Genomic DNA, 15,634 nt, shown 5'->3' on the forward strand with positions numbered 1-15,634 from the left:
TAATCCCCCGCCTGTGACACCGGCATCACATATGGATGCCAGGTTCTAGTCCCAGTTGCTCCTCTTCCAGTCTAGCTCTCTGTTGTGGCCCAGGAGGGCAGTGGAGGATGGCCCAAGAGTTTGGGATCCTCCACCGTCATGGGAGATCAGGAAGAAGCACCTGGCTCCTGGCATCAGTTCGGCGCAGTGCTGGCCGTAGCGACCATTTAGGGGAGTGAGCCAACAGAAGGAAGATCTTTCAGTCTCTCTTTCTCTCACTGTCTGTGACTCTACCAGTCAAATAAAATAAATAAATAAAATAAAAAAGAAATCACCTATTAAAAAAAAGTGAGAGAAAAATCTCCCACTTAGTTGGGGTTGGGCTTGGGACAGAACCAGGTGCCAAGAAATAAATCCAAGTCTTGCACATAGATGACAGGAAACCAATGCTTGATCTGTCACCACTGCCTCCCAGTGTCTGAATCTGAGAAGTTGGGGTCAGGAGCTGGAGCCAGGGACTGAACTCAGAAACTCCATTGAGGACATGGTCATAATCACTAGGCTAAAATGCCTGCTATCCATTTTGTTATAAAACAGAGAAATCAGTTGGGGTGCTAGGTTTCCATAGCATTTGCTACTTATAGAACCAGAGTTCTGAGATGAGTAGCTCTGAGAGATCATGCGACAGCAGAAACTTCTGTGTGGGATATCACTAAAGATGTAAGCACAGTCACAGTGAGCATGGCTATAGCCAGAACAAGTGAATCCATTGCTCTCTCCCAGAGATAAGGAAGGATATGTACCTTGATCTAATCTATTCCTCTTCTTCACCATACAGTCATCAAGTACTGATTTTAAAATGATGTCAGGGGGTGCCTCTGTGGCACAGTGGTTTAATGCCCTGGCCTGAAGCACTGGCATCCCATATGGGTGCCAGTTTGAGACCCAGCTGCTCCACTTCTGATCCAGCTCTCTGCCATGGTTTGGGAAATAAGTAGAAGATGGCCTAAATCCTTGGGCCCCTGCACCCATTTGGGAGACCCAGAAGAAGCCCCTGGTTTCTGGCTTCAGATCATCACAGCTCCGTCCATTGCAGCTATCTGGGGAGTGAGCCATTCAATGGAAGACCTCTCTCTCTCTCTCTCTCTCTCTCTCTCTCTCTCTCTTTCTCTCTGACTCAGACTTTCAAATAAATAAATAAGTCTTAAAAATGATGTCAGCCATTGTCATAGACAAAGATTTCTTGTAAAAGACCCTAGAGGCATAGGCAATAAAAGCCAAAATCGACAAATGGGATTACATCAGATCGAGAAACTTCTGCACTGTGAAAGAAGCAATCAGCAAAATGAAAAGACAACTGACAGAATGGGAGAAATTATTTGCAAACTATGCAACTGATAAAGGATTAATAACCAGAATGCATAAAGAGCTCAAGAAATTTAACAACAACAAAACAAACAACCCAGTTTAGAAGTGGCAAAGGACCCGAGACATTTTTCAAAAGATGAAATCAAATGGCCAACTGACACATGAAAAAAAATGCTCAGGATCACTAGCCATCAGGGAAATGAAAACCAAAACCACAGTGAGGGTTCATCTCACCCCAGTTAGGATGGCTTTCATACAGAAATCAACAAAAAACAGATGCTGGTGAGATGTGTGGAAAAAGGTACCCTAATCCACTGTTTGTGGGAATGGGAGCTGGTAAGGCTGCTATATAAGAGAGTGTGGAGCACCAGTTTATATCAGTAACAATGTGGAAAAAAATGAATGTCCTGCTGTGGACTATTAGATAAAATGAATATGGTAGACAGAAAGACAAATACCACAAATTCTCCCTTAAATGTGGGAGCTAATTTTAAAATAATCACAATATGAAAATTGAATAAAGCACTTGGAGATGTGATGCCATTGAACAGCCCTTTTCTCAATTGTTGAGGAACGGTTTGTTTTTTCATACTACTTGTTGAACTCTTACTTAGTATAGAATTAACCTTATGTGTATAAAGTTAATTGAAAATATATCTTAGTAAAAATAAGAATGGGAATTGGGTAGGAGGGAGGAAGAAGTGTAGGAGTGTGGGTGGAAGGGCAGGTAGGGTGGGAAAAATCACAATGTTCCTAACGTTATATTTCTGCAATGCATGAAGTTTTGACACCTTAATTAAAAAGGTTCTGGGGAAATAAAAGAAAATTCATTTTGGCTGTGAAAAAAATAGAAATTTTAGGAGAGAAATATGTCTGTGTGTACCATTTGGGCTGCAAATACAGTGTTTTTGCAATACTTTGTTTTAAATCTTTGTTGAACGAATTATTAAGAACTATACAGTACTCTAGCATTAATATTCTATGGCAATTTTAAAATTTTCAGTATATGAGGGAAGTTGAACATCTTTTCATTGGATTATTGTTTATAGCCCCTGCCTATTTTCCTACAGTACTATGGTCTTTTTGCTTGGTGCTTGTTGAACCCTTTATTTAGTGGAGCATTAAGCCTTTGAGTCAAATGCAAACTAAAACTATGTTATCTAAAAAATAACAATAAAATATTAGGTTGAACAAAAACAATGAAAGAGAATAAAATTGTAAAACAAAATGATAAAAATCATCAGTAAGATGGAGTTTGAAAAAGGAATTAATAAAGCCTGCTGCAATGTGGATGGGTTTGAAGCCAGACTCTTATGCCACATATTGACTGCTGCCACTTGTCAGAATTATTCAAAAAGGTAAACTCTTAGAAACTGAAGGAGATGATTGCTTCCATGATATGAGTTTGAAAGTGATTTCTTACTGCATAATACAATTTTTACGGTGATGAAAATCACTTCACTCCACATAGAGAAGACTATTGCACGAATGTGTGAACATACTGTGCACAATCTGCATGTTCAATATGAATGTGCATGCACTTAAATGCTTTTGACTTGTCCAGTTTAAAATTGGTTTATCTTTGCTATGAGAATTTCACATTAATCCAGCCTTGTGTCCCATGTGCAACTGGAAAAAGAAAACTTAAAACAAAGACAAAACAAAAGCCAATACATTGACAGAAGAACGTACAGTTACTAAGTCAGTGCCATGTGTAAATGAATATCCCATATATGTGTGATAAAAGCACCATTTCAAAAATCTCAGCAATGAGCATTTATTAAGATATTTTTGGGCAACACAATATCTCAACCACAGCCACAAAACACGTGTCCTCACATGGGGAAAACCTCAGTGCTGCCACCGCCACTGGTTATGGGCAGACCCCAACCCCACAAAACCCTTGTGGGAACATGGCAGCAGAACTTTTAAAGGGGACCCCCAGGAGGGTGAGCAGCCCGCAGTGGCAGAGAGCGGGGATGGGGGCCATACTGGGGCCATGGGGGCGAGGCACAATATCTCTACAGAAGAACACTGTATGACCAAGTGCCTCCTGTGTCTGGAAAATAAATCTCATTTAAATGACAATGTAAACAAAGAAATGATAAGCACTCAATAGCCAGAGAAAACAGAATGTAAAGCATGTATAATTAGATGTCTTAGCAAATATGAATGCTTACATTGTCTGTATATTGATAAATAAATAGAAAGTAATTCAGTCTTAACCATTTCAGGGCTAGCCTTTTAAAATAAAGTAGCATTGTTGTTGGAGCCCTGATGGGCATTTACACCATAATTTATTTTCACTCAGTATAAAATTTTTCTCTAAATTCCATAACAAACTCTGAGATGGAGAGAAACAGAAGGTTAGTGACAGATAGAGACCTCCCATTCAATGCCTCACACCTCTACACCCCCAATGCCTGTGCCTGGGCTGAGGCTACAACCAATAACAGGGAGTCAAACCCTAAATTTTCACAAGGGTGGCCAGGATCAAGTTAATGTGAAGATTCACCACTTCCTTCCAGGGTCCCAGGAGTCAGAAGTCCAGGTCAGGAGCCAAAGCCAGAGCCAAAAATAGATGCCATGCATGCATTCAGATTGCTAGGCTAAATGTCCAATCCACAAGTAGATTTTAAAGGAAATAGCAATTTTAGCCCTTCATATTTCAGGAATGATATTTCAGAGTAGATTGTTGGGTCTAAACTCCAAATATTTGATAGCAAAACAAGTGGAAAATTTTAGAATCCTTTACAACTTGCTTTTTTTCTTTAAGTCTTTCAAATTGTTTTCAGGTCTTAAAAGAATAACATAGCATTTGGGGACAAATATGCAGCCTAGGAGCCCTGCACTGGATGCCAAGATGGAGAAGACCTCCACGGCCACCATGACCTTCTGCTTCGTGCTGTGGTAGACAGGCAGGAAAGTCACCCAGACACTGCAGAACACCAGCATGCTGAATTTCAGGAACTTGGCTTCATTGAACGTGTCTGGCAGATTCCTGGCTAGGAAAGCCACAGTGAAGCTGGTCAGGGCCAGCTCCCATGAATTACCACAGACTAGACCACTCTAGACCCATAGATACTGATGACATTGGTTATAGCTGAAGAGATCACTTAGAGGTTTCAATTCTGGGATCACTGAGAAGCAAAACCCAAGTAACCACACAACTGACCTCCTACATTGCATCTAAACAAAAAAGTTTTCGAACTGAAGTTACTCCACAAAGAAAGAGGAACTGTTCCACCACATTTACAGATGTCAGTGTAGGAACACAGTAAAGATGCCTAGAAGCATGACAGCTCCAAAAGGATGAAACAGTTCTCCATTAATAGATACTGAATTGAAGGAGATAAATGAACAAATAAAAATAAATCCAAAATAATGATCCTTAGGAATCTCAATGAGATATCAGGGAACACAGATGGTCAATTCAAAACAATTAAGGAAACAATATATGATATTAAACATGTCATAAGCAAACAGAAGAAATCATTAGAAAGAATTAAACAGAAATTTTGGAGTTGAGAAATTACACCAATGAAATAAAAATACAATGAACAAAAATAAAATTGGACAAGTAGGAAAAAAAATTGCTGAAATTGAGATCAAGATTTTGCCATCATCCTATCAGGCAAAAATAAAGAGAGAGAAGTTAAAAAAAAAAAAGATAGCCTAGGGAATGTATGGGATATCATTAAGTAAACAAATGTTTGTGTTACAGGAATAATCATAGGAATAGCCATTGAGAACTTCTTAAATGAAATAATTGAGATATTATTTGAAATACACACACACACACACACACACACACATATATATATAAGAAATAATTATTGAAAATTTCCCCAGTCTTGTATTTTATATGAGCAACCACATACAGGAAGTTCAAAGGACCTCAACAACTTTCAACGAATGAAGACTTTCTACAAGGAATGTTGTAGCCAAATTGTCAAAAGTTAAATGACAGAGGCTGGCACCACGGCTCAACAGGCTAATCCTCCACATAGCAGGGCCGGCACACCAGGTTCAAGTCCCAGTCAGGGTGCCAGATTCTGTCCCGGTTGCCCCTCTTCCAGGCAAGCTCTCTGCTATGGCCTGGGAGGGCAGTGGAGGATGGCCCAAGTCCTTGGGACCTGCACCCGCATGGGAGACCAGGAGAAGCACCTGGCTCCTGCCTTTGGATCAGTGTGGTGCGCTGGCCGCAGTGCGCCGGCCACGGTGGCCATTAGAGGGTGAACCAACGGCAAAGGAAGACCTTTCTCTCTGTCTCTTTCTTTCACTGTCCACTCTGCCTGTCGAAAAAAAATAAGTTAAATGACAAAATCCCAAAGACAGTGAAACACAGACATCAAGTTTCACTTAGATTAGTAGCAGACTTCTCAGCAAAAACCTCTTGACCAGAAGAGAATAGGATGATATGTTCAGGTCTTGAGAAACAAAATTTCAACCAAAAATGCTTTATCCAGTGACCTACCTTTTAAAAGTGAATCAGAAATAAAATCATTCCCAGACAAGCTAAACTGAGAACATTCATCATTACCAGACAAAGAATCCTGAAGGGAGACCTACATTAGAATTAAAGGATCAGGGCCGATGCTGTGGCCCAGTGGGTTATTGCCTTGGGTTGAAGAGCCGGCATGCCATATGGGCACTGGTTCTGGAGTAGGCTGCTGCTCTTCTGATCCAGCTCTCTGCTATGGCCTGGAATAGCAATGGAGAATGGCCGAAGTCCTTGGGCCTATGCACCCATGTGGGAGACCTGGAGGAATCTCCTGGCTTCTGGCTTTGGATAGGTGCAGCTCCAGACATTGCAGCCATTGGGGAGTGAACCAGCAGATGGAGGACCTCTCTCTATGTCTCTGCTTCTCTCTGTAACTCTGTGTTTCAAATAAGTAAAATAAATCTTTAAAAAAGACTCAAGAATCTAATCATAACAATCATCATGAAAACACAATGACAATACAAAATTCAGTAACATTGCAAATTCATAAAAGAGAAAGATAAGAAAATCCACCATTATGACAGAAAGCTACCAAAACACAAAGATGAATGAAAAGAAAGGCATAATGAAACATAGATTATGTAAGACAAGAAGTAAGCCATCAACAAAATTGCAGTAGTGAGTTCTCATCTCTCACATTAGCCTTGAAGGTAAATGGAATATATTACCCAGTCAAAAGATATAGCCTAACTGAATGAATAAGAAACTATACTAAACTCTACATTGCCCATAATAAATTCACCTCACAAGTAAAGATACACATAAACTGAAAGTAAAGGGATGCGAAAGATACAATGTTTCACTCTTTCAAAGACCACCAGGGCTTAATCAGAGAGACCTTGTCCATCAAGCAGGCACAAAAATGTTGGTGTCTCTCCTAGGTCTCTGAAGGAGTAGGGAAGCAAGTAGAAGCAGAAAGATAGTGGAAGAAAAAACAACCATTCTGTGCAGAATTCTCAGAAATCTCATTAGTGATTGGACACAGGGAGGCACAAGCATACACTCACATGTAGTCATAACAACACATAAGACTTACACACAGCCTTAAGCTTACCAAGATGCCACCACATTATACCCAGGCTTGAGTAAAAAGGATAACTGGATCATGTCTCTTTCTGGTTCCATGTACAGGGAAAAAACATTCCCAGCACTAGGTCTCCATTTCTGGACACTTGGCTTCAGATACTCATGGCAGTTCTCAACAATCCTGTCCTGTGAATTAGATAAAGCCATGTCACTGTCTCCCCAAACTATAGTGAGAGCCCTGAGTCTCAGCTGAGAGGAGGAGACACAGGGCTGGATCAGGTCTGAGGGCTCATCAATCAGCAGTGACAGTGGAGCTCTGTGTAGAGCACAGCTGACTCCAGGTATTGACGTGTGCCCTCTGCCTGTAGGAACCTGTGTGCCAGTCTGGTGAGCTAGACCAGAGCACAGCTAAAAGCAGAATGCAGAGTTCAAAGCAAGTCACAGTGCTGAGACCTGGCTCTGAGTGTCCTGTAATCAGAGCTGCTCTGGGTTCCCTGTATTTTCAATGCTTCCCATTTGTCTCATCCAGAAACTCAGGGGATCCACCTGCTGGAGGCTCTGCACCTGTTGTCCTGCATTATGGGGGAAAACCATTTGGAAAAACATGTTTTGCACTTGTCTACCTCCTTTGCCTCTAGGGTTGCATCATAGTCCAACAAGGCTTTGGCAATCATAGCATCCTGGTACAGCAGCTCTGTTCAATAGTATGCACAGTGGCCACGGTTTTGTGAATAGACATCTGTGAGGAATTTGGCAGGGTTAGAAAAAGTTGGTGTTGGAATAACCAAAACACCCAGCTGCATCTTCCCACATGATGCTGTAGACATTAGGTGAAGGGCTGACATCAGTCACAGATGACTTCTGACACCACAGGAATGCTCATCATTATCATGCCTAATGTCACTCCCAGGGCCACGGTATCCTGCTGCCAAAAAAGGGCTTCCTTATTAATAAATGAATAAGCCACATTCCAGAGAGAGGAAGTAGTTCATCTCCCAATCTTACTCCTCTCCCACAGCTGAGCTCCTACCCATCAGCCTGATTCCCTCCACAAAGAGAACACTAGAATCACCAAGCTCTCAACATGTTGTTTCAATGTGACAACTGAGAGAAACTGTGTTGGTTTTCAACCACTTATTTTCTGTGTTCCATATTTATTTTCCCCCCCTTTTCAGAGAAAATTTTACATGTGTATTTTCATTTTGAAATTCATAATTTTAAATTATGTAGATGTATGTCTACCAGAGAATGATTTGATACCTGTACACAATGTTGAGTGGTATAATACAACTGTTTTGTGTCTCAGCTTTATTTCATTGCCTTATTTTTTCTTGTGCTGACCACACTTAAAGGTCTATTGTGTCAACACTTTCAAGTATACAACATGTTGTTCACTGTGTTATCTCATGATATGTGACAGTTCACTTGAAATGCTTGGTCTTGCCTAATTTTGACTGCTGTGATCAACGTGTTCATAGTTTCCCACCTCCTAGTGTTTCAATCACAAAGCTCTATTTAATTTTTTGAACTTTTATTTAGTAAATATAAATTTCCAAAGTACAGTTTATGGATTACAATGGCTTTTCCCCCCATAACTTCCCTCCCACCTGCAACCCTCCCATCTCCTGCTCCCTCTCCCATTCCATTCACAACAAGATTCATTTTCAATTATCTTTTTATATAGAAGATCAATTTAGCATATATTAAGTAAAGATTTCATCAGTTTGCACCCACACAGAGCATAAAGTGTAAAATACTGTTTCAGTACTAGTTATAGCATTAATTCACATTGCACAATACATTAAGGACAGAAATCCCACATGAGGAGTAAGTACACGGTGATTCTTGTTGACTTTACAATTTGACACACTTGTTTATGGCGTCAGAAATTTTCCTAGGCTCTAGTCATGAGTTTCCAAGGCTATGGAAGCCTCTTGAGTTCTCTGACTTCGATCTTATTCCAACAGGGTCATAGTCAAAGTGGAAGTTCTCTCCTCCCTTCAGAGAAAGGTACCTCCTTCTTTGATGACCTGTTCTTTCCACTGGGATCTCACTCACAGAGATCTTTCATTTAGGTCCTCTTTTTTTTCCAGAGTGTCTTGGCTTTCCATGCCTAAAATACTCTCATGGGCTCTTCAGCCAGCTCCAAATGCCTTAAGGGCTGATTCTGAGGCCAGAGTGGTGTTTAGGACATCTGCCATTCTATGAGTCTGCTGTGTATCCCACTTCGCATGTTGGATAATTCTCTCCCTTTTTTATTCTATCAGTTAGTATTCACAGACACTAGTCTTGTTTATGTGATCCCTTTGACTCTTAGACCTATCAGTATGATCAATTGTGACCTGGAATTGATCATTTTGACTAGTGAGATGGCATTGGTACATGAAACCTTGATGGTGTTGTATTGGAATCCCCTGGCACATTTCTAACTCCACCATTTGGGGCAAGTCCAATTGAGCCTGTCACAATTTCAAAAAAGATTTGTTTATTTGCTGGTTTGCTCCCCAGATGGCCACAACATCTGGAGCTGTGCTGATCTGATGCCAAGCACCAGGAGCTTCTTCCAGATTTCTTCTGGATCCCCAACATGGCTGCAGAAGTCCAAGGACTTGGCCATCTTCTACTGCTTTCCCATACCACAGCAGAGAGCTTGATTGGAAGTGGAGAAGCCAGGAGTTGAACCCATGACCATATGGGATGCTGGCACTGCAGTTGGGAGCTTTATGAGCTATTCCACAGTGACAGCCCCAAAAGCTCTCTTTCTGAAGTTGACTTTGGACACCAGTCCTAGGAATGAGGAAAGGATACATTCTTTTTTTGCACATGATGTATGCCATGCATCCGAATGACCTCGACACTCATCCACGTTGTCAAATAAGATTTTCCTTATTGTTAAGACTGAATAATATTGCATTTTATATACAGACCACATCGTCTTTATACATTTATTTATTGATGGACACTTACGTTGATTCCACACTTGGAATTTTTGAATAATGTTGCAATGAACATGGGAGTGCAGATGTCTCTTTCACATGCAAATTCCACATCCTTTAGATATATAATTACAGGTAGCACTGGGACTGCTGGGTAATATGAAGGTGCTATTTTTCATCATACAATTTTCATTATATTAATACTAATTTACCTTTCTATCTTCATCCTTGTTAACATTTATTTCTTCTATGTTTTTTAAAGATTTATTTTATTTATTTGAAAGTCAAAGTTACAGAAAGAGAGGAAGGAGAAAGAACAAGGAGACAGACAGAGAGAGAGAGAGAGAGAGAGAGAGAGATCTTCCATCCACTGGTTCACTCCTCCTAATGGCTACAACAGCTAGTGCTGGACCAAGTTAAAGCCAAGAGCCAGGAGCTTCTTCCAGTTCTCCCATGTGTGTTCAGGGGCTCGAGAACTTGGAACATCTTCTATGGTTTCCCAGGTCATTAGCAGGCAGGTGTATTAGCAGTGGAGTAGTCAGGTCTGAAACTATCACCTGTATGGGATGCCAGCATCACAGGCAGTGGCTTTACCTGATATGCTAAATTGCCTGCCCCCTTTTATGTTTTTTTTTTTTTAATAACTCTTCTAACAGGTGTGTGGTGATATCTCTTTATAGCATCAGTTTGTAACTCTCTGGTAATTAGTGGTGATGAGCATTTATTCATTTTTTATTTAATGAATGCATTTTTCCTAGATACTACTTTAGGAATATAGTAGTTCTTTCCCCCTTACCCCCCTCGCAAATCCCACCTCACCTCCCTCTCCCTCTCCCATCTCTGTCTTTATTATGGTGTATTTTTAGCATGACTTTATATACAGAGGACCAACTCCATGCTAAGCATAGACTTCAACAATTTGCACCCATGCACATACACAACATATAGAGTACTGTTTGGGGAGAAAATGTGCAGTTGGTTCTCATATTAAAATTCATTAGGGACAGAGGTCCTTCGTGGGGAGCAAGTCCACAGTGACTACTATTTTTCCTTTAAAAAGTAACGCTCTTTTTTTGACATCAGTGATTGATCATCTGAGGCTCTTGCCATGGGCTGCCAAGGCTATGGAAACCTTTCGTGACCATAGACCCCATCAGTATTTGGGCACAGTCATAAGCAAAGTGGATGTTCTCTCCTCCCTTCAGAGACGAGTGTATCCTTCTTTGATGACCCTTTCTTTTCTCTGAGGTATCACGGAGAGCCTCCATGTATGATATTTTTTGTCACTGTTTTGGCTTTCCAGATCATTTGTTAATTTACCTGTTCATTGTGGGTCTTCTTTTTGAGAAATCTCTATTCAAGTCCTTTGCAAACATTCAGTTGGGTTATTTTTTTCTTACTATTAACTTTTTGAGTGCCCTTTATGTTTTAACTATAATCTTTTATCTGATTTACACTTTCTTTTTTATATTTAAATTTTGGAAAATTTTAATTATTATTACTTTTTAAAACAGCACAGTGAAATTTATTGTTGCAGCCAGCAAAACATCCCTTTTTAAATTTCCACAGAGCAATGCAAGTTAAAAAACTTCACTCATCAAATAAATGATATTTTAGACAAGGACTTGCTAAAGAAACCTCATCACAACAACTTTTTAGGGCATGATCACTTTAAATCCATGGGAGCAACAGTCATTCCATCTCTCTTTATTTCAGCAAGAAATCAATGTCTGCCTGTTACATCAAAAGAAAAAAAATCATGATTTGTTTTCTAAATGTATCACCTGAGTCAAGGAAACATGTTATGACTTCTTGTTGTAGGAAAAATAGCTTGCAGCTTATAGGAGACACTTGGTTGATGTTCATTAATTAGTTTTTTTAAAAGATTTATTTATTTGAAAGACAGAGTTACAGAGAGATATAGATCCAGAGAGAGAAAGAGAGAGAGAGAGAGGTCTTCCATCTGCTGGTTCACTCCCCAAATGACTGCAAATGCTAGAGCTGAGCTGATCTGAAGCAAGGATCTTCTTCCAGGTCTCCCACGTGTGTACAGAGGCTAAGGGAGTTGAGCCAACTTCCACTGCTTGCCCAGGCCATAGCAGAGAGCTGGATCAAAAGTGGAGCAGGGGGAATCAAACCGGCATCCATATGGGATGAAGGCACTGCAGGCAGCAGCTTTACCTGCTATGCCACAGCTCTGGCAACCCATTAATAAGTTTTTAACAGATTCAATGTGCTTTGTAGATACAATTCTAAAAACAAACTGATATTCCCTTTCTTCCTCCCTTAATTCCTCCTCCTCTTTCCCACCCACCTTCTTTCTCCCTCCCTCTTTCTTTAGCTTTTGAGATAACATATTTACATTACTGTAAAAAGGCTTAATACTTTGCCAAATAAGATGGCGGAATAGTGAGGGCGCACCGACATCCGAGAAAAGATAGTATAATAAAAGTGGAGTTACGGTAGCCTCAGGAAAAGGATCAGGAAAAAACTCTTCCGGATCTAGTGGCTGTGACTTGGAGAACCTAAGGGGAGAGCAAGGTCACCCACCTCGTGGAAGCTGAGTCGCGGGAACTGCCAGGGCCGCCTAACCCACCGGAACCTCCGGAGCCGCAGAGTCTGCACGCCAGCACTGGAAGGGGAGGTGAGACAAAAACCTCTCGGTAACCCGAGACATTGGTGGGGAAAGGCAGAAAAAGCCTACAGAGAATGAGGCCTGAAACCCCATTGGGGAAAGTTCACCAGGCTGGCTGGAGGAGAGAAAAAAATGAATAAATAAGGGGAACCCGCACGGACATTTAGCCTCTCTCTCCACTCACCTTACAAAGCCAAGCAAGACAAAGGGCAGGCGCCATTTTACATAAGTAAAGTGGTGCGTACCATTTTGCATATGTAAAGCGGGTGCCCCTCATTAACCAAGCAGAAAAACCTGACTCTGGTAAGCAAACGAATACCCACAGGGGCCAGATTTCATACATCAACTACTCTCAATTCCATTCAGCTCTGTGGAATTACTTCCCAACTGAGTCAAAAAAAAAAAAAAAAAGGAGAGAGAGAGGAGAGAGTGAGAGCGAGAAAGAGAACAATCAGGGTGAATCACCTTTGGCACACCCTTAACCCTGTAGAACCAGAGCTCTCTGGCCACACCCATCACAGCCTCTAAGGATCCATCAAAAGCAGACAGTCCTCTTAATCTAGAGTCACAGTATAATGAGAAAAAAAAAAGAATATCTCCAATATGCCAAACAACAAATGCAAAAACCGAGGTAACAAGAACAAGACACTATGACGCCCCCAAATGAAAGAGACACCCCAATTCAAGATTATGAAGATGATGAGATAGAAGAAATGCAAGAAGCAGATCTCAAAAAATTGATAAGAACATTAAGAAGTTCTCAAAAACAAATTCTCAAACTACAGAAATCCTTAATGGACAAGATAGAAAATCTCTCTCATGAAAATGAAATATTAAGGAGGAAATGAAATGAAATGAAACAACTAGCAGAACATGAAACTATGATAGTGATGAGAAATCATAATGAAATGAAGAATTCAATAGATCAAATGATAAACACATTAGAGCGCCTTAAAAACAGAATGGGTGAAGCAGAAGAGAGTATCGGACTTAGAAGACAGAGCACAGGAAAAGATACAGTCAGACCAAAGAAAAGAAGAGGAAATTAGAAATCTAAAAAATATTGTCAGGAATCTTCAGGATACTATTAAAAAAACCAACATTCGGGTTCTAGGAGTTCCTGAAGGCATGGAGAGGGAGAAAGGATTAGAAGGCCTTTTTAGTGAGATACTAGCAGAAAATTTCCCAGGTTTGGAGAAGGACAGAGACAAACCTAGTACAGGAAGCTCATAGAACCCCTAATAAACATGACCAAAAGAGATCCTCACCACGACATGTTGTAATTAAGCTCGCTGCAGTGAAACATAAAAAAAAAGATCCTAAAATGTGCAAGAGAGAAATGTCAGATTACTCTCAGAGGATCTCCAATCAGACTCACAGCTGACTTCTCATCAGAAACCCTACAAGCTAGGAGGGAATGGTGAGATATAGCCCAGGTACTAAGAGAGAAAAATTGCCAGCCCAGAATATTATATCCTGCAAAGCTCTCATTTGTGAATGAAGGTGAAATAAAGACCTTTCAGAGCAAACAGAAATTGAATTTGTCACCATTCGTCCAGCCCTTCAAAAGATGCTTAAAGATGTGTTACACACAGAAACACAGAAACATCAATATGAAAGAAAGTAAATGAAGGAAACCTCACGCCTAAAGATCACAGGAAGTTCAAAACATATATCAGAAAATATCTTTGGCAAATGGCAGAGCAAAGTTATTACTTATCAGTAGTCATATTGAATATTAAAGGCCTGAACTGTCTAATTAAAAGACACCGATTGGCTGATTGGGTAAAGGAACAAAACCCATCTATTTGCTGCTTACAAGAAACACATCTTTCCAATAAAGATGCATACAGAGTGAAAGTGAAAGGCTGGAAAAAGATATACCATGCCAACAGAAATGAAAAAAGAGCAGGCATAGCCATCTTAATATCGGACAACATAAACTTTAACACAAAAACTGTTAGGAGAGACAAAGAGGGGTAGTATATAATGATCAAGGGATCAATTCAACAGGAAGATATAACCATTATCAATGTATATGCAGCTAATTACATGGCACCGGTTTATTTAAAAGATTTGTTAAGGGACTTAAAGGGAGACTTAGACCCCAATACAATAGTACTGGGGGATTTCAGTACTCCACTCTCAGAAATAGATCAACAGGACAGAAGATCAACAAGGAAACAGCACATTTAATCGACACTATTGCCCAAATGGATCTAACAGATATCTACAGAACTTTTCATCCTAGACAGAAAGCATTTACATTCTTCTCAGCAGTACGTGGAACCTTCTCTAGGATTGACCACATACTAGGCCATAAAGCAAGTCTCAGCAAATTCAAAAGAATTAGAATCATACCATGCAGCTTCTCACACTATAAAGGAATGACGTTGGAAATTAGCAACTCAGGAATCCCTAGAGCATATGCAAACACATGGAGATTGAACAACATGCTCCTGAATAAACAATGGGTCATAGAAGATATTAAAAGAGAAATCAAAAATTATCTGGAAGTAAATGAGGATAACAGCACAAAGTACCAAAACTTATAGGATACAGCAAAAGCAGTGTTAAGAGAAATGTTTATATCAATAGGTGCCTACATCAAGAAATTGGAAAGGCACCAAATAGATGACTTTCACTGTATCTCAAGGATCTAGAAAATCTGCAGCAAACCAGACCCAAATCTAGTAGGAGAAGAGAAATAATTAAAATCAGAGAACAAATCAACAGGATTGAATCAAGAAAAACATTACAAAAAATCAGTCAAAGGAGGAGCTGGTTTTTTGAAAAAATGAACAAAATTGACACCCCATTGGCCCAACTAACTAAAAAAAGAAGATAAAAGACCCAAATAAATAAAATCAGAGATAAAGGAAATGTAACAACTCACACCACAGAAATAAAGAGAATCATCAGAATTTTCTATAAAGACCTGTATGCCAACAAACAGGGAAACCTATCAGAAATGGATAGATTCCTGGACACATGCAACCTACCTAAAATGAACCAGGAAGACATAGAAAACCTAAATAGAACCATAACTGAGACAGAAATTGATACAGTAATAAAGGCCCTCCCAACAAAGAAAAGCCCAGGACCAGATGGATTCACTGCTGAATTCTAACAGACATTTAAAGAAGAACTAACTCCAATTCTTTTCAAACTATTCAGAACAATCAA

General features: G+C 40.0%; 1 long non-coding RNA gene across 2 annotated transcripts; it reads right to left on the bottom strand.

Annotated features, from left to right (window-relative positions):
* Positions 1-9,305: 9,305 nt before the first annotated feature.
* Positions 9,306-12,812, bottom strand: LOC149121523 (uncharacterized). 2 transcript variants are annotated; one of them, XR_016223290.1, is made up of 3 exons: positions 12,633-12,812; positions 12,364-12,445; positions 9,306-9,664 (listed from the first exon to the last, which is right to left on the bottom strand). It is a non-coding gene; the product is annotated as an uncharacterized LOC149121523 (long non-coding RNA). The 2 variants fall into 2 exon arrangements; XR_016223289.1 differs by lacking the exon at positions 9,306-9,664 and adding an exon at positions 11,725-11,919.
* Positions 12,813-15,634: the final 2,822 nt, after the last annotated feature.

Source organism: Oryctolagus cuniculus, chromosome 16 (assembly GCF_051225735.1).
Source record: "Oryctolagus cuniculus isolate XC-2025 breed Fujian yellow rabbit chromosome 16, ASM5122573v1, whole genome shotgun sequence".
Classification (NCBI taxonomy): domain Eukaryota; kingdom Metazoa; phylum Chordata; class Mammalia; order Lagomorpha; family Leporidae; genus Oryctolagus; species Oryctolagus cuniculus.